Source organism: Furipterus horrens, unplaced genomic scaffold (genome assembly GCF_987537825.1).
Source record: "Furipterus horrens unplaced genomic scaffold, mFurHor1.1.pri manual_scaffold_11, whole genome shotgun sequence".
Classification (NCBI taxonomy): domain Eukaryota; kingdom Metazoa; phylum Chordata; class Mammalia; order Chiroptera; family Furipteridae; genus Furipterus; species Furipterus horrens.
In genome coordinates this window covers 8,451,607-8,479,262 of record NW_028327181.1, presented here as the reverse complement: position 1 = coordinate 8,479,262, position 27,656 = coordinate 8,451,607, and the positions used below count along the sequence as shown (strand labels likewise).

General features: G+C 49.2%; 1 protein-coding gene across 2 annotated transcripts in view; it reads left to right on the top strand.

Annotated features, from left to right (window-relative positions):
* KSR2 (kinase suppressor of ras 2) overlaps nt 1-27,656 on the top strand; it is a 271,920-nt gene that overhangs the window by 158,534 nt on the left and 85,730 nt on the right. The window lies entirely within an intron of this gene.

The window sequence follows — 27,656 nt, the reverse complement described above, 5'->3', positions numbered from 1 at the left end:
GGAACAACCTGCGGTACAGATGGATTATCCCCATCGTATAGATGACAAAACTGAGGCTCAGGGCCATCAAAGAAGTCACAGAGCTGTTGAGTAGTCGAGCCAGGATATGAATCTGGGTCTAGCATCATGCATAGCTTGGTCACCAAGACCCCTCCACTATCCAGCAGGATGCCTTTCTCTGAATGTGGGGTCCTATTCTTTACATAAGGCCGTGGGCCCTTTAAGAATTTGATGAAACCCCTTAATTCTCTCTTTGGATAATTGCACATGTAAGAAACATCCGACATATGTGTCCAGTGTCAAGGCCATTTGGTTCAGAGCTCGGCCTGAGCCCAGCTGGGCGGTGGGCCCGGGCAGAATTGGGGGGTGCAGTCTACGGTCCACAGGTGTGGTTTATGCAGGATCCAAGAGACCCACGTGGGTGTTGGTTAGGAAATGTTCCAGAGCCTGGCTTGTTGGTGCCCAGAGGGTGCGGCCCTGAGCCAAGGAAACCAAAATAGCACCCGCAACCGACGTCAACACCAGAGAGCCAATTTATCAATTTGTCAGGAGAGATGGCTGTCAGACACCAGAAGTGCTCCGTGATGGGGGGCCTGTGTGGCGGGGACAGGGTCGGGGTGGGGCTTGAGGAGCCTGGACGAGGCAAAGACGAGACGACAGAGCAGATGAGGAACGGCAGTGGGGTGAGGCAGGATGCCTTGTCCCTGGAGGCAGACGCCTGGGTTCCGATCCCAGCTCTGTGACTTTGGAGCCCTGTGCCTGACCCCAAGCGAGTTAAGAGCCTCTTTGAGACTCAGTTTCCTCATCTGTAATATGGGGAGAACAATACATTTATCTCATAGATGTTTGTGAGGCTTAGGTAGGCTCACGTACGTCAGTTACCTGCGCAGCACTGGGCACACAGCTGGTGCTTAAGCAGTAGGCATTGTTAGGATTTTTCTCAGCCCCCTTTCCCTAGGAGCCTTTCCACCCTCTAGCTCCATGATTAATGTGGGGGCTGTGGCTAAGTGCCTTTCAGTGGACCCCCACTCCCCCACAGTCCTAAGAGAGCTTGGAATTCACCTTGGCGTGCTGTGGTCGCCGTCAGCAGGCATCTCTGTCTTTGGCCATCGTCGTCCTGAGTGAATATCAGCAGGGCTGCCTCTGAGGGTTTGGCCACAGCTCTGTACTTTGTTCTGGCCAGAGCAAAGCCCGCTCACTCTTCAAGCAGGGACCTTGTTCAAGGTGTTCTCCGTGCCTAGTCGGGAGATTGTGTTGTGGGGGCAGCCTGGCTGCAGGGCGGCCGCCCAAAGCGCAGCACCCACACTGGCGTGCCGGTCCTTACCCCCAGGACTCTCGTGTCGGTATTGAGAGCACCCATTGTCCCAGGTGCTGGCCATCCCCACAGGGGCCAGGCAGCTGCACCGATGAGCGGCAGGCACCTTCGGGTTCTGCCCCTCCTCTGTCCTGGGCACCTCAGGTAGAAGATAAGGAAGCGCTAGGTACTTTCCCCCCGCCTGCGGTTTTCAGCGTGTTTCCCTATGAGCTGCTCTGGGGGCTGAGCACTTCAGGGCAGCACCCACCAAAGGGGACAGGTGACTGATGATTCCTGGACTTCCCCGTCCTGGTCCTAATGACCCCAGCTGGAGTTTTATTCGAGGAAATACTGTCCTTCATGAGGTGTCTTGGGAGGCGGCATGGGCTCACCTTGTCTCCTCTTACCCTGCCTGCTCCTCATCTCTTCTCCAAGCAACCCCTGTTCTTTGTCTGGGAACAAGGTGACGGCGAGTTGACCCTCAACCGAGGGCCTGGCCTGACGTGCCCGAGGCTGAGTCAGAAGCCTGATTGGTGGAAGGAGGTGGCAGCAGGTAGCAATAAAGACTGATGAAGCCAAACTGCCTACTCCCAAGAAACCAGCCACCGGAAGGGTTCTAAAGAGACACGGGATGGGGGTGATTATATAATGGGGTTTAATGAGGCTTGAGGCCAAGGTTCATTACCCGCTGGAAGAGGGAGAGGAAGAGCGCCTGTCTTGACAGAAGTTTGCCTCCTGAAAAACTGCGTTCTCATCTCAAAATCGGGAAGGATGTTGAGAAGTTTCGGTCTGACCTGACTCCGTGGTGGCAATTCCAAGGGGAAACCATATACATTGTTGGAGCGACCCAAAGAACTTCTGCTCCCCAAGAATACTGCTCCCCACCCTCCACCCCCCAGACATGGGAAGCATCTATGTTGCCTGACATGGGTGTTCTACATCGTTGCTGTATTTTAGAATCCCAGATCCGGCAGGTCCCTAACATGTACTGACTCTTGGCTACTTGGCAGGCAGGTGCTTTATAGGCATCAAAATATATGTCCCTGGAAACATAAAATGAACACAGAAAGGCTCCTAGTGACAAACACGGGTCCCTCGGCCCGTCCCTCTCCCAGTCCTGCCTTTCAAAGGCTTTTTCTGTGCCTGGTTCTTTTGGTGGTCACTTCTGCAATTTAAATCAGATGGTACCAGGGCTTCTCCAAGTGTGCCCTGCCCCCCACCACGACAGCATCCCCTTTGAGAGCTTACTAGAAATGCAACTTCGTGCTTCCTTCCTTCCAGACCTCCTGAGTCAGAAGCTCTGGGAAGGGGCCCAGCCACCTGTGTTTTCGCCAGCCCTCCGGGGACTTCTGCAGGCTGACATCTGAGAATCACTTGGTTCTAGGACCATTTTCAGTTTTAGGTTTTTATTCTGCAGTAATTCAAATGTACAGAAACGTTGCAAGAACGATATGAAGGACTCCTGTGGCCCCATCAGGTTTTAACGCTGCTGTACGTTTGCTTTCTCTCTCTGATCCCCCACCCTGTTTTCTCTCTTATTTTTATGAACATTTGAGACTAGGTTACATACTCTCTTACGTAACCACATAGTTACCAGATTCAGTAAACTTAACGTTGAATCAAGACTTTCGTCTAACCATATTCTAATTTCAGCAATTGTCCCAGTAGGATCCTTTATAGCATTTTTTTGATTGTTTGTTTTTTGTTTTTTGGTCATAGCGTCCAACATAAGATCACATTTTGCATGTAGCAGCATGTCAAGTTTGAGCAGTCCCTCAGCCTGGCTGTGTGGGACTTGGACGTCTTTGACGAGTAGGGACCCGCTCTTTCACCAAACGTCCCCCAGTTTGGGTTTGGTTAGACGCAGGCAGTGTAGCATGGGCAGGAATTCTTCCTCAGTGGTGGTGTTCTACTCAGTGACAGTGTCCCTCCGTTGAGGGACGACAGCTGCCAGATCTTTGAATTTTTCAAAAGAAGTCAGAGACCGTGACTTTCTGAGAGACCTCCCACGTTAAAAAAGCACCCAACGAAACATCTTTGAATGTTGCGTGAGGCAGTATTATAGAACCCCAGAGGGGTGTGGGTCGTATTGGGTCTTGGGGTTCCCAGTTTTTAAACTCTGTTCTAGAATCATAGAAGTCAGAACTGGGTGGGCCTCAGTTATCATGGAGTCCAACCCCTCATCTTACAGATGGGGAAACTGAGGGCAGAGAGTGGAAGGGACTTGCTCAGGGTTACAGAGCTGGGGTTAGAAGCTGGGACTGCTGATGGCCAGCTAGTGGCTGTCCCGATCATGCCCGATGCTTGCAAACTGTCGCCTCGGCTGCTACTAAAAGTGCTGCAGAAGAAGGAAGCAGCGTCTTTGTTTAAAAGGTGACATGTTTTGCATGCATGGAGCACTGGTGGTGTGTGTGTGTGTGTGTGTGTGTGTGTGTGGCTTTGTGTTGACTGCCCGGCCACTTCTGGGTTTTTATCCTCAACTCTCCTCCGGTCTGCCTGCACGTCTTGCCCTTCCTGCCTTAGCATAAACAATTTGGGCTCAGCATGCAAGAGGCAACCTTAGGCCTTTTGTCGTGATTGCTCCCACCAGGAATTGTGGCAACAAGAACTGGTTGGTTAAGTGGTTGGCCTTAGGAGCCGGGGACTCATTTGTGTCTATTGGAGTGAGTCCTGATCCTCCAGCCCCGTTCCCTGCCGTCAGGACCCGTGCCTGATGGTGCCTTTGTCCCAGTAACACCCCCACCGCCACGCCCGGGAGGACTTCTCGGATTTAAGCCGGTTTCATAGCAACAAGAGAAGAAGTCCCAAGCACCGCTGCCATGGGATCACACGGACAGTGCGTACAGCAGGCGTTCAGATTCCCTATCCGCGCTCCCGCATCCCATTCTGCAGATGAGGAAACTGATATTCCGAGGGGAGAAACCACGGCAGAGGTGATGCAGAGCCAAGAACAGAAACCACGGCGCCTTCGGACTCCGGGTCGCATGCGCTCTCTGCATGTCCCCGGGCCTGACCTCATTCCTTGGCGCCTGGCGGGTTGTTGTAATCAAATGCGTCTCCTACCCCAAGAAAACTGTTTCTTCCCTCTGGCCCTGTGTTACACGTCTACATAGTTGGGCAAGCGTGTATTTTATCCAGGTGTGACCTTTGGCCCTTCCTCTCCATGGTGCCCGTCTCCAAGTCTTGTTGAGTTAACCGTCTGAAACGGGGGTCGGCAAACTTTTTTTTTTTTTTTTTTCTGTACAGGACCAAACAGTAAATATTTCCAGTTCTGCAGGCTGTGGGGTCTCCATCACAGCTGCTGTTGTAGCATAAGGTGGCCACTGACAATATCAAGGCAAGTGGGCATGGCTGTGTTCCAATAAAGCTTTATTTACAAAAACTGGCCAGGGGCCAGCTTTGGCTAACAGGATGTAAATTCCAGCCTCTGTTCTTCCACTTTTTTCCATCTTCTCCATCACCCCCACCCTGGTTTGAGCTATGAAGTAGTCTCCACATGGATCTTTCACGTCCACTTTGGCCCTGACTCTGATCAGCCAAAGGAATCTTCTCCAGTGGAGAATGTGGTCCCCACACCGAGGTTAAGGTTCTACCATGGTCTCCTGTGGGTCCTTGGCGACAGCCCAGAACCCTCTCACGGCCCTCAAGGGCCTGGGCGAGCTGGCTCCTACCCCCCTCTCACTTCTTCTTGCTCCTCCTGCCCCACTGGCCTTTAAAAAAATCACCGCCTCAAACCCTTAGCCTGCGGATACCCCCTCGCTGGTGTGACTGCATCTGAATCGCCGCTTCCCTGGGAAAGCGTTCTCTAGCTCCCCAAATGGCATTAGTTACACCTTCTTTCATTTCCTGTACTTTCTTCAGAGACACCAATCACAATTTACAAGCATCTCTTTGCTTATATATATGAGTCGTTGCTGAGCGCCTGGTTCCCCCAGGAGCAGCTCCGTGAGGGCGGAGGCTGTGTCGCTGTTCTTGCTCACGGCTGTGTCTGCGGCGCTTTGCACGTGGCTGGTCCACGTCGATATCTGTGAACGGACAAGAACATTTCTGGACGTTCGCTTTGGGGCCAGCCCTGAGCCTTCAGCTACTCAGGATTGAGAGGGAGGAAGGAAAAAGGATCCTGCTGCTAGCCCTCCAGAGCTGCAGAGCTGGCTGGTTTGGGCATCGTGGTGGCAGGAGCTGGCGTTGCTGGACGTCGATGCGATCTTTGGGGTTTTATGGATGGTTGTCCTGCCTTAATGGACCAGAGAAGCAAGCGGCCAGGCCAAACAGCCAAAAACGATTTCGTTGATTGGAAAATAAGCAGGTCTTTATCATGGCGTGGTGGCCCTGCCATATAGCTTGAGACTCGTGGTTACAAATGACAGAGAACCAAACTTGAGCTTTTTTTTTGTTTTTTGTTTTTTTGTATGAGGGTCATTTATTGGCACATGTAACTGTAAAATCCAGGCGTTAGTAGGCTTCAGGCGTGGCTGGATCTAGGGGCTCAGTTCATGTCAGGACTCTGTCTCTGTCTCTCAGCTCTGCTTTCCTCTGGGGGTGGGGGCTTCACTTTTAGGCTCCACAGGGTGGCAAGAAGTTCCAACCCCTTCCCTGTCTGGTCCATAGTAGGGAAGTGAGATGGTTTAGGTCTGAGATGCACCGATTCAATCAGTGTGGCCACGTGCTTAGCTCTAAACCAGTCAGTACGGTCAGGAAAGTTGGCTGGAAACCCCTCTGGCTTAGCCCTGGGCTGTGATCTTACCTTCGGTCTGGTCCAGGCCACCGTTAAAGCAATCTCTGTGGAAAGTCGGGGTGTCCCCAGACAAGCGTGGGGGGCACTCAGCGCCCACATTCATCTCCCCTCCCCCTTTCTCTATTTACTTTCTCTTGCTCCCTCCCCTGTCATGTCTGTCCTAATGTCTGTCTGCCCGTCTGTATTAGTCAGTTTCTTTTTCTGTTGGTTTTCCCAAGAATATTGTCACCCACCTCCTTTCTCCCTCCGTGTCAGCTTTGTGCTCTCAGTCCCCCCTGCCCCCCGCTTTGCCTCTCACCGTCCCTCTCTCTGTCCTCGCCCTCCTGGCTCCAGGCACCCATCTTCCAGCCTCCTGAGCTCCCCACTCTCTGTGCTGCGTTCCTTGATGGAGATGATCTGGAGACGGTGGGTGAGGGGATGGAGGGAGGGAGGACTCCCGAAACCAGAGCACCATCCTTTGGGAGAAAGGCCTAGGATTTGGTGCTAAGTACTGAGGAGAGAAGGCAGGGGCAGATGGCAGAGGTGTCCTGCCTGTAGCAGGGGCTGGCGTGCCTCTTCCAGGTGAAGTCCATGGCTGATCCTATCACAACAACCTGCAGCCCTAGGTCCTTAGGTGTTCACTGGCACGACCCAGCCTGCCTTCAGCTGGGGGCATTATTTTCTCTTTCCGCAAGCCGTCTGGGCACTCTTTGGCCTGGTGTTCTCTGGAAACCCCAGGGGCCCCTGTGAGTGGACATCAGGGCTGCTGATCTTGCCTCCTGCAGCCGTCTTTCCGGGAGGCCGCTAACCCTGCTTAGTCACCCAAATGCGGGCATGTCCGGTGCTCTGGGTCTGGGAGACGTCAGGCAGCATGATGCAGTAGAGGCCCCAGGGGCCATGCCTCAGCCCGGCCCCAGCAGCAGGGACTGAGGCCACCGCCTCACCTCACCATCTTCCCATCCATACGATGGGCTAATGATGACATAAGTCTCCCTGATCATGCAGATCTGCAGTGAGGATCAAAAGAGCCAGTGAGACATGTGAGCTGCTACAGGCTGTAAACTGCCTGGTGATTATTAAAGGCCAGGGGTCAGTTGCTTTTTCTCTAAAGGGCCAGAGAACAGGTATTTTCAGCTTTGTAGGTCAACAGTCTCTGTCATCCTTGCTCAGCTCTTCTTTGGTAGCATGACTGCAGCCTTATGTAATCAAACTGGCAAGGCTGTGTTCCAATAAAATTTTCTTTATAAAAACAAGCAGTGGGCCGGATTTGGCTCAGACTTCAGAGCCAAACAAGACTTGGTTTCAGATCCCAGCTCTGTCCTCTACAAACTGTGAAGTCTTGGGAAAGTGATGTCTCTGGGCCTTGGTTTCTCATATGCAAAGTTAGGGCAATAGGGAACTTGCTGGTTCATGTACTTAAAAAAAAAAAATCTAGTTGTAAACAAGGGCTTCAGGAATAGCTGGATCCAGGAGCTCAGTGTCATCAGGACATGCTCTTTCTCTCTCTCCATCTCACACTCGCTCTCCTTGTGGATTTCATTCTCTGTTAGGCTCCCCCTTCATGGTGGCCCTTGGCTACTCCAGGTTTCCACTCTTTACAGATCTGATTGCATCAGAAAGAGGAGTCTCAGTGTTAGCTCTGATTGGTTTGATGGGCACACATATTTCTGTCCTGAACTGATCACTCTAGTCAGTTAGATGGAATACACCATGTGGCTAAGTTACTGGCCCACTCCTGAAGCCAGTTCAGTGGAGTCAACCCTACTGAACTAACTGGATTGTGATCAAGGGGAATGAATCTCCAAGGAACTCCAGGGTAATATAACTCCGAGAATAAGGATGCTGAGCAGGCGAGAGAAACTACTGCCCCCTATAAATATCCACAGGAATATCTACAGGTCTGGGAGTTGGGCACCTGTGATTCTTTCTCTCACTTGTTTCTCTCCTCACTGAGTAGCCAGGAAGAAATGTGAATGATTGTTAATTCAGAAGAGGAGCATGAACCTGTCTGATGAGTATTCCCTTCTCTGCTTACATGAGATTCCTGCTTTCAGAGGATGCTGGGAATCTTTTTCTCTTTTCCCTATCAGCTTTCATTTGGCCATGAAGCAAGAAGGAACACTTTCTAGTCTGGTAGTTCCCAACCTTGGTTTTACATTCAACTCAGTTTGGGGAGGGGGGGTGGCTTTTAAAAATTCTGATTCCCAGGCTTACCCCAGTCCAGTGACATCAGAGTCCCCGGAGGGTGGGCCCCAGATGTCAGTACTTTTTAGAGCTCTCTGGGTGACTGCAGTGTGCAGCCAAGGTCAAGGACCCCTGATCCAGCTGGAGCAGCCAGTGTATTCAGAAGCAGTTCTAGGTAAAGCTAAGCTCTTGTTGGATTTTCTGAACTCCTACAACTTCAGGGTAGGTGCCGTGAGCTTTCTCTTCTCATCATGAGCCCTGGAGAGAAATAGAAAACAGGCTTTGGACTGTGCTGGGGTCCTATGTGATTTACGGGGGCTGGGGCCCTGCTGGGGCCGTAATTCACCCGCGCCATTCCTGCTCACTAGCACCCTGAGGACTGTCAGGTTATCTGGTCCCCTTGCTGCATCTCCAGCTGAGCTGGCACGGAGGCCTCTGCTCAGGCCCCTGAATGCACATTTGCAGGGGTGGAGGAAGTGTGTGGGCGGGCAGGTGTGAAGTACAGACAGAGCTGCAGTTCCTGGGGCGGAGACAGACAGATCAGGCCATGGGGACAGGCAGGGAGGGGGCTGACAGCTGTGGAGGGGCCAGAACGCTGCCTTCCCCGACCCAGGGGCCATTCATTCATTCGACAGGGGCGCGTGGAGGACCTGCAGAGCCAGGGCTGGGTGGCGGTGCCCGAATCACATGGTTGACCCCATAGCTAAGGTCTAGAACAAGAAGAGACCCCGCAGTCCTAGGTGCTGGCTGTCTGGACCGGCTGCGTCAGAACCTTTTCCCCTCCTATCTCTCCGCCTGGACCCAGAACCCGGGTACTTAACGAGCTCCCATGGAATGATGACACAGGCCTCACCCCCCAGACCCGGGCCGGCCCCCGGTGATGTTTTTAACCAGCTTCCGGCCAGATGACAAAAAGTAATGAGGACAAGAAGACACAGTGTTTCCATGAAGTATGTCCGTGAACTTGATACACAGCCCTTTAGCTTGAGGTAATATCCTTCAAATCTTTGGGTGTTAAATGTCCTTTTTAAAGTGAAGTGATGGGCCCTTACAGATGGCGGTTGCGTTTTATGTAATAGTGTTCTTACTTGGAAACAAACATTGCCAACTCTAGGCAGTCCCCTATTTATTAAATTTTCTGGCCCATAAAATTCAAGTCAGGAGCCCTTTTTTCTAGCTTGGAGTTTTGAAGGTTGATCATTGATATTACTTAGTAACACATCGCTTTCTTCGAAAAGAAATCTTACATAACCCCCCAGTATCTGTATCAGCAGACAAACCTGGGCTTGCTCTGGGTCACGTGCGGCAGGGGCCGGCTGTCCCATCCCGGGCCTCCCCTTCCTCCTGTCCCCTGACACTGGTGGTCCCTAAGACACTTCTTTGAATCTCAATTGGGAAACTGCTCTCCTAGAAATTTCTGTAAATGTTATGAATGGGAGACCTGAGGCTCTAGGAGGGAGAGTATTCCCTCCAGTTTCTGATTCCTGATTGGGTTCCGCCGTCCCACCGCTGACATGCCTTTGATGAGTTATAGCAACCTCTGACCTCTCCCCCCAGCCCAGTATGGATTCCGTACCTGGGAGGGGCAGGGCTGGGGTGGGATCAGGGCGTGGGGTCTCCATTGTAACACCCCAGGAGGCGGGGCTTGACTTCCTCACACTGAAGGGGAGGAGGATGTTGTCCAGGGAGGAAGTTCGGTGGCGCACTCTGGGTCTTTGGATTAGACCATTTTCCTAAATTACCTCTTCCTGACGAAGAGGGAGGAAGGCCCCGGGGGGCAGGTGTGGTTTACCAGGAGGTTCAGAGCTCTTTTCCGCCAAGCCGGCTCTGGAGCCTTGGGGGAGCTATGGATCTTCCGACAGCAGAGCTCTTGAGTTGGCCTCTTTGAGAGTCATTCCCCCCAAAATATTCGGAGTGCTTACTCCCTGTGTGGGTCCCAAGGGCGAATAGACACTCAAGATCCCCATCCCCGTGAAACCTCCAGACTGCTGGGGAGCCGGACTGAACAGCCAGTCATGTCAGTGGTTGGAACTGCAAAGCGGGTGCCCAGGATGCTGTGAAAAGCAAAGCGGGGCATGGGGGCTGGGGTGGCGGTGATGCGTGGGGCAGGCAGCAGGGGTGCCCGATCCGGCCTGGCAGTCAGGCAGTCAGGGAGCGCTTCTGGGAACCAGAGTCGTTTATGCCGAGACTTGACAGCTCCATAGGGTTAGCTGATGATGAATGGGATGAACATGCATTCAAGGCAGAAGGAACATCCTGTGCTGAAGGAGTTGGGCGGGCTTCAGGAACACACGTGTCTATGGATGGAGCAGGGGCGAGAGATGGAGGTGCGACTGCGGAGGGGAGCCCGGGCCAGGTCCGGGCGCAGGCCCTGCTGACTCACCTGTGCTAGCGCCATACTTCTCTTCAGTGACAACGTCCGCTCTCTGCCAGCGGGGTCTGCTATGGGTTGAATTGAGTTCCCCAGAAGGACATGTTGAAGTCCTAGCCCCCAGCACTTCAGAACGTGACCTCACGTGGAGAGGGGGCCATTGCAAATACAATTAGTCAAGTGAAGATGTGGAGGAAGGTCCCACCTTCCTCAGGTATGACTGGGGTCCTTCAGAAAAGAGGGAAGTTCAGACGCTGAGACAGAAACACACAAGGAGAACATCACGTGACCACGGAGGCAGCGGTGGAGGGGTGCAGCGGGGGCCAAGGAGCTCCAAGGACTGACAGCCACCACCGCCAGCTAGAAGGGGCGAGGAGGGGTTTTATCAAGGCTGAGAAGGAGCCTGGCCCTGCCGACACCTTGACCTCTGCCCTCCGAAACTGCGGTCGCACACATTTTTGCCATTCTAAGCCACCTAATTTGGGGGTCTTTGTGCGAGCAGCCCTGGGACACTCACAAGTATCTGTGCTGGGTCTGTCTGCAGCCCTGCAGCAGGCGAGTGTCACGCAGATGAGTCAGTCTCCCTGCGACGACATAATCAGTCTGGGAGTAAACTGGGTGCTTTTTGGGAAAATGGTATGAGCTCTCCTCAGCTGTGAAATTGCTCATCCATCAATGCGTTCATTCGAGTGATCGCCTTGCAGATGGCCTCCCAGTGACCATAAGGAGTTAAGCGCTGCTCCCCCAAAACGCCCTCGGTTCCCTGGACAGCTGTTAGTCAGGGAGGAGAATCTGGCTCAGCAGCCCTCGGGGGCTCTTGATGGAGGTGGGGTGGGGGCCAGTTAGACACAGCTGTTGCCGCCCACCCCTGGGGGCACAGGTCTTTGCTGCCTGTGACACTGTAGGGACAGGCTCTTCAGGAGCAGCCATGTTCCCAGCTAAAGAGGTTCTTCAGGACCCCTTTTCTTACTGTTGTCACCCGCTTTCTGATGTAATAGGGAACGAGGTAGGACATGTCTTCGTTCACAAAGGCCCTAGTCAGTTGCGTAGGGCGGAGTGGGTGCTGGATGGATTTGAAACCCCCGTAAACTGGGTTCCGCTGTCCCCCACTGCTGTGTTGGGTGGGCTAGTCAACCTCTCTGGGACTCAGCTCCCCCATCTGGAAAGTGAGGGTTCTTGTCTTGGACACACAGCGGTATGCTAAAGATTAAATTCAAGAACTGGGTGGCGAAGGGTCTTCTAAAATGAAGAGTGCTGTTCCTTTGGGGAAGACTGAGGCTGCCTGAGAAGGATTCCAGGCCAGGCTGCAGAGGCTTGAGTGGAGCCCGCCCCTCTGCTTGGGGTTTGCAGTAGGACAGGTCCCCAGTGTAACGACCCATAGAGCTGAGCTGTGTGGGTCTTCCACCAGGATCTTGGCTGGTGCAAGGGAGGTCTCCCAGCCCAGTGTTGCGATGGGTGTTCTCGCTGGTTTTCCCCTTCTGTAAAATAGTTTAAAAAAAAAAAGTGTCTTAGCCCTGGCTGGTTTGGCTCAGTGGATTGAGCGTCGGCCTGCGAGCTAAGTGTCGCTGGTTCGATCTTCCAGTCAGGGCACATCAGAGAAGGAAAACTCTGATTCCAAAAAACCTCCGCTGCCTTGCGGCATACCTCTTCAGGGGAAAGGCTAAGGGAGTAAACCCCGACAGAAAATCCGGAGCCGGAGTCCCTAAGGCGGTTTGACGTTGTAGTCAACACCGGCAACTCCTGCGGCACACCTGAAGCCAAGCTGTATTGACTCCGTCTTTCCCTTGGACCCTTCAGCTGCGAAGAGAGGGGGGGTCTGCTGCATGGGCAACAGCAGACCCTCCATATCACCCTGCCCAGGCTCTGTAGCTTCAGCTTCACTGGAGAGGACACTCCAGTGTCATCGCAAGATGTCGATTCAACACGGGAGGAGACAGATACCGTGTCACTCCCGAGTCGGACTGCACAGCCATTCTCGGCGGTGCAGATAGACTCTTAAGAAGCTACACCATCGTCTCTCGAGACGGACGGCTGCCGATATGATACCCTTTAAGGAATACTAATAAAATTTTAGTGCAATATTAAAAAAAAAAAACAGGTGAGCAAACTATTGCCTGCGGCTGCCTGTTTTCGTTAATAGTTTTATTGGAACGCAGGCTGGGATTAGAGAGTGACAGGGGAGGCAAGTTCACGGAGGTGCAGGCTCATTCCTGTCCTCATTTAAAAGTTTGATATTTTGTTCATCATGGATTTTTCCCATTCATTAAAAAAAAAAAATGTTACATTAAAATATTTTCCTCTTGCTACTTAACTGTTTTGGCCACCTCCTTAAATTGTGCGCCTCACCTGCCTCACCCTAGTCCCGACCCTGATAAAAATCCTCAGAAACTGAACTTGAACTCCAGAGACAGTCTTCTATGTGCATCTCCTGATTGCATTTCCCCTCCGCCCCCAGAGATGGCATCACCCTGAATTTGTTTTACTGTGTCCTGCTCATCTTTGTAGAACACCTCACGAGTCCATGTCCCTAAACAAGGTATAATCTAGTTTTGCATATTTCTGAACTTCACAAAAATGGGACCTTCCTTCATGTATTCTGTGGCTTTTTGAAATGGAATATTCTGGTTTTGAGACTCATTCAGGCCTATGGGAATCACAGTGCATTCGCTTTTCTGCTATTGCGTGCTGGTTTCCCCAATGCAAAGGCGCATGTGTCTCCCACAGTTGAGCACCCCTGAAATCAGGCCGTCCTTTGCAGCCTGTGGCACCTCATGGTCACTGTCTGCCTGGCGGGGTTGGGCTGCAGTTGTCATTGCTTCCTGTGCAATGCCCATGGACATGGCTCGTCATAATGTCATCACTTCGGAGGCTTTGTGCCTTGCTGATCTTACATGAGTTGAGTTTAATTGGAGTTTAAAAGGTCTTCAAAAATACGACACTATGACTTGGCCCAGAAACAAAACAAAACAGTCAATGCCTGTTTTCTCTACAGAAAGGCATGGGAACAGAGCAGCATGATCTCTGACAAAATGTGTCTAGAGAAATCTAAGCAAGATTGTAAAATAACACTAAGTATAAACGTTGCGTACAAGGAAGCACCGTCATAGGTTAACTGGCAGCCTCTTTCTTAGCGGTTTATAAATCAAGGAGCTTACATTCAATGGCATCTTAAAAGCCAATGAGATACGGTGCCATCCTGTTGTCTGAACAGAGCACAGTCATTGAGTGCCTTCCTCTGTTGAGGCACATTTCGGTTCTTCTCTGGTTTCTCACTTTGAAGCATTTTTGGACAGTCTCCTGCTGCCCTTGAACATCCAGGACAGTTTCCCAAACTTCTCTGGTGGTACCAGTCACTGGGGCCTTTTTTAAAGATCCCCAATGCTGGGGCTCAGCCTGAGCCTCTTGCATCGGCCTCTCCAGGGAGAAGTCTGGGATTTAGTCCTGGAAGCAAGTGCCCATCTTAGTTTTCATCAGCAAAGTGTTAGAAGTGTTCCTAAGACTAGATCTGCTGCGTCTGAGAGTTGCAACCTGATGAGATCAGAATGTTTCAACTTCAGGATAATGGACCTTTGGGGATGAATAATTCTTTGTGGTGGAGATTGTCCTGGGCATTGTAGGGTGTTTAGCAGCACCCCTGGTCTCTACCTGCAGGATGCCAATAGCACCTCCCCACACCAACAGACACCCTTAAGAAACCAGTATGTCTCCAGACGTGGCCACATGTCCTCTGGGGGGTAGAATCACCTCTGGCTGAGAACCACTGGACTCGATGATGTATAATTGGTTGCCAGAATGGTTGCATCAATTTTTGTGTTCACCAGCAATGCATAGGTGTTCCCATTGCTCCATATTCTTGCCAATCTCCATGTGGCCAGACTTTTTAACTATTTTGCCAATCGGGTGAGAATAAAATGGTCTCTCAGCTCATTTTCAGCTGTTTTTCCCTGATGGCTGATGAGGTCGATAGTCACTTCACAGGCCTGTCGGCCTCTCGTGCTTCATCTTCTGTGAAATGTCTTTTGCTCATTTTTTTTTTTTTTTCTGTTGAGTTGTCTCTTTTTCTTATTGACTTTTAGGAACTAAAAAAATATTCTAGGTTCTAATTCTTTTTGTCTGTGTGGCAAAAATATCTTGTACTGATCTGTGACATGTCTTCTCCTTTATGGTCTCCTTTCACAAAGAGAAGTTTTTTAACATGAATGCAGTCAAATGCATCATTTCTTCCCTTTATGATTTTTGGCTTTTCAAAAAAAATCTTATTAAATGAGTTCTTTCTGCCCTGAGGTTATAAGCCTGTTGTCCTACATATTCTTCTAAATGTTGTGAAGCTTTATCATTCACACTTAAGTTCTTAATTCATCTGGAATTGATTTTAGTGTACGGTAGAAGGCTGGGTTCTGTTTGTTCTTCCCCCAAATGAGTAACCGATTTCCCAGCACCACTGATCAAATAACTTTTCTTTCCCCCACTGACCTGCAGTATCAGCGTGTCACTTATCAGGACTGTTCTTGGTTTTTTATTCTTTTTTTCTGGTTGTCATCTTGTTTCTGTCCTTTAGTTTTCCTTTTGTTATATGGATCCAGATACCTTTTAGGTTTTTGCTTTTATTTTCTTTTAAAACTCATCCTCTCTTAAAGGCAGTGCGGAATCCTGGAACAGAAAAGGGGCATTAGTGAAAGAACTGGTGTTTACTTAATGGCAATGTGCCAACATTGGTTTCTTAATTTATCTAAGACACTAACTTGAGGGGAAGTTGGGTGAATGGCATATAGGAATTGTCTGTAGTATCTTGATAACTTTTCTGTAAATGAAAAAGTGTCCCAGGGTAAAAAGTTGATTTAAAAAGATTTTTCTGATTTCTCAAAATTATTTTCGCCTTTTCTGTTAACTCCTTTCTTAATCCTTAAACCCGTCGCTTACTTTTACATTGTTAATTTATCATCTCTTAGGTGTAAACCATTTATCTTAACCTTTGATCTCCTTTGTCTGCCGTCTTTTACATTTTCGCTTCATTGCATGGAAGTCTTCATTTTAAATCTCCTTTCTTTTGTCTCCTCACTTAAGGTAAGCATTCTTAATGTCTTGTGTTTATTGGAATTCTAACTCATTTATAACTTTTAGGTTATTTACCCCTCTTGGTTTCTGCTCAGCTTTAATCTCTTCCTAATCATCAGCTCTCCTTTCAGTATTTAAAATGTACGATGCTTCCCTTCTCTACTTCTTTCTGAATATGTTTTCTTATTTTTGGTTGTGTTTCAAACAGCAGAAAAACGTGGCCATGGGAGACAGGGAGAAGCAAGCCCTCCCCGAGCACAGGGGAGATGGGGGGCCTCATTCCTTCTGCCCGTGGGTTTCAGCCGCCGGTTCTGGCTTTTCCTGAGTGACTGGCTTGGGTCAGCCCTGTGCAGGCTGCAGTTTTCTGTGTACAGATGGCATGTTTGATTGGCTGGGGCAGCAACATCCTTAGCACCTTGGACATGAGTCTGGTGTCACCTCCTTGCAAATCCATGGCCGGTTTGGGGAGCTATTGCTCTTGGGTGTCCCTCACCTGGGCTCATGGCTTACACATCTTCCCAACTTCAGGATGGCCAGAGGGTCTGCTTTGGGGCCCGATCCAGGCTTTCCAGAAAGATGGATATGATTTGTCTTAACACGTGCATTCTCCTTGCAAAGAAACCTGTCTTCTACTTACGGGTAACCTAGATGGTTCCAGGTTCTCAGGACAGGCAGGTCCCTGCTGGGGCTGTGAGTGCTGGGCATGGCTGGCCTAAGGGCGCCCAGCCCTGAGTTCTGGCCTTCCTGGTGGCCAGTTGTCACGGCAGTGGGAACAGGACAGGAAATGGAAATTCCTTCTCACAAGTGTATTTGAACAGTGGCCTCAGGGAGGGACAACTCCTGTAGGACTTTATCCTGGGGGCATCTCATCTCTTTCCAGCTGCCTTCTGCTCAGAGTGAATTTCCTCCTCCTTTTAAAAGACCTTGGCCTGCCGACTGTGTGCATCTGTGGTGGGCCTGTGCTAGTTTCGTGGCTGAGGAAGGCCTGGGGGACTCGGGGGTTCTCAGACTCGCCGTAGGTCTGTGCCGAGCGAGGGCCTTTTACGCTCCAACTTGGGCATCCTGTCTTCCTCCTTCTGTCACATCACCGACCACTTTAAACTGATTCAGTGCACAGAATATCCCTCTAACTGAGGCTCCTTCCCTCCTTGTCTTTGGCCTTTTTTTTTTTTTTTAAGACTACTCTGTTTAATTCTAGCCAAGAGCAGGGGCTACTGGACAGTATAAAAACAATTTGTTATAATTTTGGGAGATGACCCTCGATATATAACTGACCTTTGGCTAATACTCTTTTATACTACATTAATCCATTCAGCTGTCTAGGCATGTATTTGCAGCCAGCTTATTTTTTGTGGGTATACCAGGAAGCTCTTCTGCTTAAACATAAATGTTTTATGAGGGCCTTCTTTAATGGATTTTTTTTTTTTTTTTAATGTTAGCGTTTTGTTTAATGAATGGTAATAGCAGCTCACATTTCGCACAGTGCTTTTGGGCTTAAAAGTACTTTTTGTGTATTATCGCATTTGATAAATAATGATAATTATCTCCATTCTACCCGCAAGTAACTTGATTCATCTTATTTGTGAGCACATAGAAAACATTGAGGTTTCATTGGGTTCCGGATGTTAATTAGCACTTAGTATGCTTAGAAAAGGAACTGACTAAAGATTATCTAGATTTATTATCATCATATTTATCATATTGGAATATAGATGAAGAAAAATAATTAGGCATGAAAAATGCAGATAAAAATCAAGATTGGTTTTCTTATGAAGAAGACCTAGATTAATGATAATCATAAAGAAGAATCATGAAGTTTTTTTTAATCATAAAATAAGAGTCTAGAATATTTTTCAAACACAGGAATAGTTATGTGGGGTCAGGCCGTCATGTAGACTTGCAGTTTTAAAATGGCATCTCCGTGGCAGCTCCTGACTCAGATATTGATTCATTCTTTCAACAAACACTTATTGAGATTCTTGTTCTACCATCTCTCACCAGTCTGGAAAGCTTTTTCACCCCTCACGAGGCCCATTGCCTGGGCTGCAAATCTCCAGGTCTGGTGATTCAGTACCAACAGGAAACAGTACCATTGCCCTTTATCTGCAGGGACCCTGCTTTTTGGCAGAAGCCAAAGTCGCCACTGCCACTTTTTCTAGCTGTCAATAACACCCATCCATATGCCCATGGGCACCAGTCTCCTGCACCCATTCCACGACCACTACGTCCACAGAGCCTTGTGTCTCAGATGCATTTCCACTGCTGGGTCCAAGCTATGACCGCCACCACAGCCACAGCCTCCTAACTCTTTCTCTCCCTTTGCCTTCTTCCAGTTCATTCCCCGCATGCAGCCAACAGGATCTGTGCCAAAGGCCCATCTGATCGGTTTACTCCTGCTCATAATTCTTCCGTGCCTCCCATGGCTCTGCAGTCCCGCCCCTTCCCCCTTCCAGCTATCCTGTTTTCTTTCAGTGCCGCACACCACCTACCCCAGGACTCTTGCACATGCTGTTCTCGAAGCCTGGAACACAGCTGAGCATCCACAATGTGTGTCACTTCTCAGGCTGCAGTAGATGAATGTTTCCACGTGGGGACACTGAGAGACGTCACTCCCGAAAGTACATTAAGCATGGGTAGCACCACTTCCTGAGAACTTGAACTTAGAGTTCACGGAGGATATATGCAGTTCTTGAAAAGGCAGATAAGTCTCTGATGATGCCAGAACTGCATCATTTTGACTTCCTATAAAACTACTTTCACGGATCTACATTTCGATTTTTACCTTTCCTCGTCATTGAGTGACATTTTAGGATAGTCCCAAGACAATTTTGTTGAGGATTTTTATTGCTATAGTAATCAGTGTCCTGTCAGGGATCTCTGAGGTAATGTATTTATGGTGTCAGGAACAGAAAGAGTGTGATTCTTACACACTCTTGTTCTTTATGTTATGGAATCAGGGACTGAGTCAGGTTTTGCTTTTTGCTCTGGCCACCAGGAAGCTCAAAACCAAATATTTGGCCAGCTTCTCACAATTGTCAGCATAGATGTTATATCTCTTCTTCCTGCTTGCTCAGCTTTTTTTATTAGCTCATTAAAAAGAAACAACAACGTTTTTTTCTCCTCTAATGTATGAATGTAAACAGCTTTAAATCCTTTTTGGATTAAAAGAAGGCATAGATAAATAACTATGTAAATGTGAGGTATCATTATATAATTCAGCTGATATCCAACCCCAAGGGTCCATGGGGCATTTGCCATGCACCACGTACTGAGCTACATCACCAAATTTGCCTTATGACATTTAAAGAAATAATAAGGGAGGCTCACAGAGGTGAGTGGCTTGCCAAGAGACACAGTCCAACAGTTGGCAGACACTCGTTTTAATGTCAGCTCTGTTTTTCAAAACCTGTACGTTGAACTACACCTGACACTTCCTCCACTGGAGCACTTGCTGACTCAGCGTTGTAAGGATTTGGCTACTTGTCTTTTTCTCCCACCCGTGTGTTCCAGAAGGGCAGTGCTCACGCTTGTCTCTCGTGTTCCTGGTACCGTGTTTGGGATATAGAAGAGGTTCAATAAATATTTGTTGAGTGGGTATGAGCTTGGACTGGGTGTGGAGAGCAGTTTTATTCCAAGTGGAATAAATAACATTTCTAAACAATTCAAGAATTAGAAAATTCCATTTAGTTGAATCTTTCTAGTATGTAAGGAACCTGGACGTTTTCCACAGATGTGAGAGAAACTTTCCCACCATTGTGGAGTTAGACATGGTGTTACCTTTGTTGAAGGGAGTGGGAGGTATCAGTTTACATGTGCTTAATCCTGTTCGACCTTGTCTGCTGGGACACGGAAAAAGGGATCTTGATAGCTAAATTTCACAACACTCAAATTGCACAAGGAGATTCATTGAGAAGGAGATGCTAGGTGAATAAAGTAACTTTGGTTTAACCAAACGTTCTCTGCAAGAGAATCTTTCTTCTGCTTTGCAGAGGTTTTAAATACAGAGTCTGTGAAGATTGATTATAAATCTCAACAGTGCTGACTCTCTGAGCTCTTGAATTACCTGTGTGAAATAAGATGCAAGAAATGGTGACTTAACCTGGAGCAGATCACATCCCAAATCCTGGATTCCTAGAGGATTGGGTACTTTTCCAATCCTCTTCCTACCTTAAGGAAAAAAAAAAAAATCAGAAGTGCGAAGAGGTGTGGGGATGTGCCTAGAGTGGCACTGGAAGTCACTGGTGGAAATGGTCTCAGACTCTCCCATCCATATGGGCCGGAGTTTGCAGCTGGTGCCATCTTGCTTGTGAGGCCAACAGTTATGTAATTTTCAAGGGTCGAATGGGATGATTTCTTAGCTCCCTAAATTGATAGAATAAAATGTGCAGAAGCCTCCCCAGAATGTCCACAGAATATCTGTGGTCCCTTCCTCTCTGGCCCTTCACAAATTTGTGTTGTGGAGGCTGAAGCTTGGAGGTGTCGGTGGTGGTAGAGGGTGACCAGCGGGGAGGTCTGCGTTATGGTTATTAATTTGGAATTTAAACGTTGAACAAGTTTTTTTTTTTTTTTAAAGAACTCTAGACTCAAAAAAAAATGCAAAAATAATGAAGCTTTTGTGTGCCTTTCACCCATCTTCTCCCCATGACATTTTTTTTTTTTTTAAACATAATCATGGTATCTTACCAAACACAGGAAAATGGCATTGGTATGATGCTATTAACTGAACTACAAGAGACGTTCTATGTTTTTTACATGCACATACATGTGGATGCGATAACTGTGTTCTTGCTCTATACCAATCCCTCAACGTGCTGATATCATGAAAACCCTCTGAGGCAGATACTCTCCTTATCCCCAGTTTACAGGTGGAAAGACAGGGGCGCAGAGAGGTTAAATAATCCGCCTGAGTGAACGTGGGTGGTGCGTGGTGGAGTTGAGATACAAACCTGGAATCTGACTCCAGAGTCTACGCTGTCAACTTCTTTTTTCATTCTGCCTCTCAATTCAGTAATAAAATTCCTTAACAGAGGGGCTTGGATTATATAGCTTCCTAATCTTACCACAGTGATACACAGGTGGTAGGGGCTAGCTATGTATTTGGGTTTTGTTTTGAATACAAAGTGAGGTACTGTGGGGTAGGCCTAGACTGGATCTTTTTCTCTCCCTCCTTTACGAAAACTTGCTGGTAAGTCTGAGTCCTAAGAGCTACCTTTGCTGCTCATGCTGGAGCCAGGGGCAAACCTGACTTCTGTGTGTTGGGGCCCAGGTCTCTGCCCACCAGGAGCTCATAAACTCGGGGTGCATAAGCTTCAGCCGTAGTTAATCCAGAGACTATTTATGCTGACGTACTCCCATCATTTCTTCACTTTTCCTTCCAGCATTGTTCTTTGGTCCCTAGGTAAGTATCAGCTAATGGCAGACAATATGAGGTCACTCGAAATGGTACCTGGGGATAGTGACTAGTGCGGGGGCAGGAAGGAAATAGGGTACCTGACTTCAGTTAAGCAACTAATTTCTGCACCCTCACGAGGGCCCAGACACGGTGCGCCCCAGACCTCGGGGTCTGAAGGCCCAGCTCTGGCTCACAGGACGCTGGCGCAGGCTGGTGGCGGTTTTGTAGAGCGGAAGCGCTCTCAGACGTGGGTTCGGAGCCCAGTGCCCTTGTCATTAATTAACCCGCTGCTGGCTTTGGGAAGGTCTCCTAGCCTTGCCGACCCTCCATTTTCTCATCCGTAAATGGAAGAAGACAGACGTGAAAGATGACATACTGTACGTTTGTATGAAATGTCCAGAGAAGGCAACTATATAGAGACAGTGAGTTGGTGGTTGTCTGGGGCCGTGGGAGGGGACAGGGAGTGACTAGAAATGGGCAAAGGTGTCTTCTGAGGTGACCGAAATGTTCTAAAATTAGATGGTGATGGTAGTCACAACTCTGTAAATTTACTAAACGTCACGGAACCGCACACGCTAAACAAGTGAGTTTTACAATTGTAATTTATGACTCAATAGCACTGTTTAAAAAAAAAAATCAATAGTGAGGCTCGAGTGAGATGCTGAATCGGCCGCACTTGGGACATTCTGACGTGCCGCACGCGGGTGCCTTGTCGTCAGCATTGCCCAGTTGGAATCGGACTGTTCTCTGAGACCAGCGGCACCCAGGAAATACCGCCGGGGAAGCGGCAGCTGCACTCATTCGGTAGCTTGGCGTTGTAGCAAACGTCATTGTCCTAATTCAGTGACAACTGAAAGTTGTAAGTTTCTTGATGGTAGGGGCTGGCCTTGGCCCTGTGTCTGCCCAGGGTCCTGCAGAAATTCCTGCTTCCAGGGTTGCAGACCAACCTTCCTGCCAAGAAGAACTAGAGATGCTGGACACGATATTTTTTAAACTGTTGAAAGGCATCAGGAAGCAGCTCAGGTAGTGAGGGTCCAGGAAAGAAAGGTGCTGCCGAGAAGTGAGGCCCAAGTTCAGGGGTGCTTGGCTAATTCCAACATGGCAGCTCAGGGGTGAGAAGCCGGGAACGGCTGCACTTCCTGGGGCTGAGGACCAACACGGAGCTCCCCACCCCCAGGAGGGGCCCTGGGAAATCCCAACGGGTCCGGCGGTGACTGGGACTCCACTCTAGGAGTAACAGTCAAGGACAGGTAGACCAGTGCTTATGAAAACAGGGCTGAACTTCACATCTGCCCAATTCCGGATGGGATTAATGGGATCGGCCCCTCTCTTAACTGCCTGCCAAAAGCAAAATCTCAGTCCTCTCTGGAGAAAGATAACATCAACCAGAAACACAAATTAGCTCTATTTTCATCTATAATTTTAGGAATTCAATCAAAGAGTTGCCAGGCATGTCAGGAAGCAGCAGCATGACTCCGAACCAGAAGATGATGACAGACCCAAGGGAGACCCAGATGTTTGAGTTATGAAACATGAACTTCATCTTTTATTTTATCATGATTCAATTCCTTAATTCATGGGCTTTGGGATGTTCCAGAATTAGCGGCTGTCTCCCCGACTGGTCTAGGTCCAATTTGGATTTTTTAAAATCAACACCGTGGAGGTACAGTGAATTGCACCTGTTTAAATCTCCTGTTGGATGGGTTTGGACAAGCGTTTACACCTGGTGTACGGTGCCTGCGTGGGTCTGTCCAGCCTGCTTTGTCCCAAGGTGGGCATAGTCATGGCCCTGCTGTTTTGCTGAAGACCGAAGACTTGGGGATGGGCAGGTAACGGGGAATGCCGGGGAGTGGCAAAGATCAGCAAAGCATTTAACACCGGTTAGCAGATCTCTCCCTTCCTCAGGGCCTTGGGTCGTCGAGAGGGACTTAACCCCTGAGCCGGAGCTACTCCGATGTCTTTAAAACACAGGTCGTTCTAGGTACACATCAAATATGGTGCCCATGTCGGTGTGAGTAGCTGGAGAGAAGGGAGCCTGCTTCTATAGCACTTTGGGTGCGTCTCCCCATGAGGAGAGAGTACGGGTGGTCACCGGTGCTGTTACCCAAGATTCTTCCCCCCATAGCAAGTAGACCCGAGTGGGGAGCACCCCAGAGGCCAAGGGTATCGAGGTATCCCCAGTGTGTGTGTTGGGGTGGGAGGAGAAGAGAATAAAATAGGTTTTTCTTTTAAGAGAAATTTATCTTAACTGCACCCGCTAGGATAAAATTTAGGCCAAGGCTTCGCACATCAAAAGATGTCAGGACAGGAGACAGAGAACCACACTCATGTATTAAATGGGGAGGTAACACACAGTGACTATCAAAGTAAATTTCAGAGGCAGTGGTGACATTTCCAGAATCAACATTGGTTAAGCACTTACGAACGACCGTCAAAATTATTTCACGGGTGTAAATTAAAAGTCAGCCCTGTAATGTCGATTCATTTTCTTCTCCCCGAGTTGCCACGAAGCACGGCAGGGAGATATTAAGAGGCCATTCTCCACGTGAAGATGTAAATAGCCTTTCCTTTTATCTTCTGTCCCGTTTCAAGAGAATCAATCCTTTACTCCTAATAGTGACATTAAATGTACACGTTATCATGTAATGAGCTACAGTTCTGAGCAGCCCACGCAGAGATGTGTTCCAGAGAGTTTTGAGCATTTTTTAAAAATCAAGTCTGAACAAGTCCAGTCATTTCTCAACGATCCATTTGTGCACTTTATTCTGTGTGCCTTATCCTTAGAAAAATTTTTCTCTGGAATTTTTACAATTGGATTTCAATCAAAGAGCAATTTATGCTTATTGCAATAAATTGAAACAAAGCAGTATCCCAAGTAGAAAAAGCAAATCCCACCACGGGAATGTATCCGCTTAATCCAGTCTGAGCGCGTCCTTCCTGAATATTTTCCTGTACATCCAGTACTGTTCTGCTTTTAAATTTAATGAAATGTGTCTTTCTATACACCTTGCATATTTTCACTTACTATATTAAGGACATCTTTTCAGATTAGTGCATATACATTTACAGCATTAATAATGTAATATCTCGTACTTGAATGGCATCATAGTTTATTCCCTCCCACATTTTATCCAGCTGTGTCGGTGCACCTGGGGCTCTTCAGTAGACCACGGGCTTTGGGGCTGATCATCAGAAGAGGCTCCAAGTTGCTGTTTGACTGGTTCAGCTATTATTTCCCCTCAGGACCTGTTCTTGGCCAAATCACAAATCATGGCTCCCAGGTCCCCAAGGGTCCACTCACTTTCTCTGTCCCTTTCCCCATGATGTATCGGTGCCTCTCTGTGCCATGAGCCATCCACTCGTCCGTCACCCTGCCTACCGATGGCAGGAAGTTTGCAGTGAATACACATGTGTTTGTGTATGTGTGTGGGCGCATGCGTACGTGTGCGTGCGCTTGCATCTTTTCAAGTATTGGCAGACTTCAGTCAAGCCCGGATGCACACCTCGATGTGACCAGTTTGGAAACCTTAAGAGAAACCATCAGCTAACCTTGGCCTCGCCACACCCTTGTGTGTGATCTTTCTAAGCTTTCTTGTAAGTTAGAGCCATGTCAGCGTTGCTCAAGCTTCTGTTGGAGACCACTCACCCCTCCCCGCCGCCCCCACCAAAGATTCGTGCCTCCTCCAGGTCTCCTTCATTTCACACCTCCAGGCCCGTGGTGCTGAAGGCAGGAGGAGGGGAGGGAAGAGAGGTGATTTTCAGGTTCTTTAAAAAATTAAATTAACAATAATATTTTTTTACACAATACTGATAATGGTCTATTGCAGAAGTAATTTCACTGCGTAGAGTTGTTATGCGTATTTTGAAATGTTAAGTACCTCTCCCTATTTATATCCCGATATATAAAGCTTGGAAGATGCGTGTGCATTTTTTCAAATTGGGACCGATGTTAATGGCTGCCTAGTATCTTCTCATCCTATGCCCTGTGTTTTTTGTTTGGGTTGTTTTCTAATCTGGGGGCATGCCGAGTACTCCTCTACAATTGCAAAACAATCTACATAACTGCAGAGCTTTGTGTGCGTTCCTGATTATTTCCTTAGGTGGCAATTTTAGAAGAAGAATTTCTGTGTCATGGAGCGTGCATATTTATAAAGCTCTTGAATTATGTTGCCAGATTACCTTATAAAATTGTACTGATTTATACTCCCTGGAAGCTAAAAATCTTCCAACCCTAGAGGCTGGGTAATAGAGTAGAAACAACACTCAGAAAAAAATGTAAAAATAAGAAAGCCGTTCAGGCAGCCCCTGCTCTGCACTCTCCGGCTGAATGTAGCTGGGCAGATCATAACCTTCTCCCCGCCCCCGGTCCGGTTCTTCCTTTGCGCAGCAAGAACGTTGGGTGAGCTCAGGAACTGGCCGACTTTCCATAACGGGCCGGGTAGTAAATAGTCTCGGTCTTGTGGGCTGTATGACGGTCATTGTCACTGGCGGTGATTTTCCACTCTCCGTGTCTGGAGGCATCGTCGATTGTCACGACTGCGGAGGGGGTGCCAGGGGCACCTATGGAGAGGGTAGAGACCCGGGGTGCAGCTCCACAGCCCACAACGTGCAGGGCAGCCCCCGGCACAAAGATTGATCCAGCCCCAGATGTCAGAAACACTGCCGAATGGTCGCTCTGTCACTATAGTACGAAGCCAGCCACAGACAACATGGAAGTGAATGGATGTCATTGTGTTCCAATGGAACTTTAGGTACAGACTCTGAAGTTGGAATTTCCTATAATTTTTACATCTTAAAATAGTCTTTAAATTATTTTCATTAAAAATTTTAAAAATTAAAAAATTTTAATGATTAAAAATATATATAAAGACCATTCATAGATTGAGGACCCACAGAAACAGATGGTGAGCTGAACTTGGTTTTCAAGCCCCTTTGCTGACCTCTGGGGTAGTTGAACTCTATTGTTTGGAGATTCTTGGGATGGAGACAACAGATACTACTTATTGAACATTTATTATAGGCCAGGTATTGTATATGGATTGTTTTCTTGTTTACTCTTACATCAGCCCTGCAGAGGGTTCTTATCCCCTCCCCACCTTCTTTTTTCCTGCAAAAGCTTTATTGTTTCCATTTGGTCCGTGCCTGGGAGAGCGCTCCAGGTGGGTAACAGGATGCTGAGCTCGTGCAGGGAGAGGCTCAGGCAGGAGCCAGGCACCCGGGGACACACGGGGCCCCTCAAAAGCCTCTGGGCCCAAAGGCTCCTGGGCGTGCTTGAGGAGGAGCCTTACGAAGAGACTCGGCCCAGCCCAGCCTGGGGGCCACCAGCCCGTGGAAGTGAGTCAGGTGCCACCCATCTTCTTGACTCGTCTCACCTGCTCATCCGGGAAGTGGTTCTGCGGGACGTCCCAGAGCTGAGGGTCTGTGCGGGCGGGACCCAGGGCAGGCAGGTCCCAAAGGGCCCGGCTCAGGTTCTCCTCCCGGACCGTGGTGGCTTCCGTGTGTCCTGAGTGTCACCCCCTCACCTTGGGGAGGCTTCGGCACGTCCTGGGAGAGAACGGCCACCGCGCTGGCTCCGCGTCTTTAGAAGCCGCTCGGAGCCCCCGCGCTGCTCCTGGGCCGGCAGCTCGCAGACAAGTGGCCCGGGCCCTGCACAGCCACGTCGTCCCGGTGGAGACAGAGGCCCAGAGGGAGGTAGGTGTCGGGGGCCCGCAGATGCTGCGTGACCAGGCGGTTGGCGGCGGCCTCCACCTGGGTGGAGTAGTTCTTATGAATTTGGGAGCTCGTGGTTGTTCAGCATTGAAGATTTAAGGTAAAAAAAACCAGTGTTGGCTGGTCTCGGGGGCTGAGGATGGCTAAGGTGGTCCCGAAGGTGGGGACTAGGACAGAGGTGGGAGGGTGGCTGGAAAGAAGGCGCGTCCCTGGTCTGTTCCGTCCGAACCCTGTTGAAGCAAGAGACAGATCCCAGGACCGCGGAGGGCACTGTCTCTTAGCCCCGTTTTAAAGACGAGGAACTGGAGGCCAAGAGGGATGAAGTCACTAGTCTGAGATCTCTCAGTTACAAAGTGGCAGAGCTGGGGTTTGAACCCAGGTGTGACCCCTTCTGGAGCCAGCGCACGAAATCAACAGGGGGCACCTGGCTCCAAAGTTACATGCATTTTCCTCAAGTCTGGAAGTTTCTGTCTGAGGTTGGGACCCAGGTGCCAAGTGGAGATAGAGAGGGAAAGAGGCGGGGGTAGGGAGTGACGGGGGATGCAGTGTGCGGATGGCATGGCTTCCTGGCGGTAGAAGGTAGGAGGGAGGCTCCCTGGCTGTGGGTGGCCTCCTCGGGTTCCCTGTTCACCCCCAGTTTGAGCTATGACTCCCCAGCCATGTTCATGCCCGGCCTCAGTGCTCAGCTCCATCAGTTAGCCTCAGCTCATAGTGTGATGCCGCTTCTCACGGGTGTGCCCCTGCTGAGGTCCATACCTCTGCCTTCACAAGCCCCTTCCTCTGTTAAAAAATAAAAAATGTGCCCTGGCCACGTGGCCTCAGCTGGTTGGAGCATCATCCCATGCACCAGAACGTTGTGGGTTGGATTCTCAGCCAGGGCACATACTAGGTTGTGGGTGTGAACCCTGGTAGGGGCGCGTATGAGAAACAGCCAATC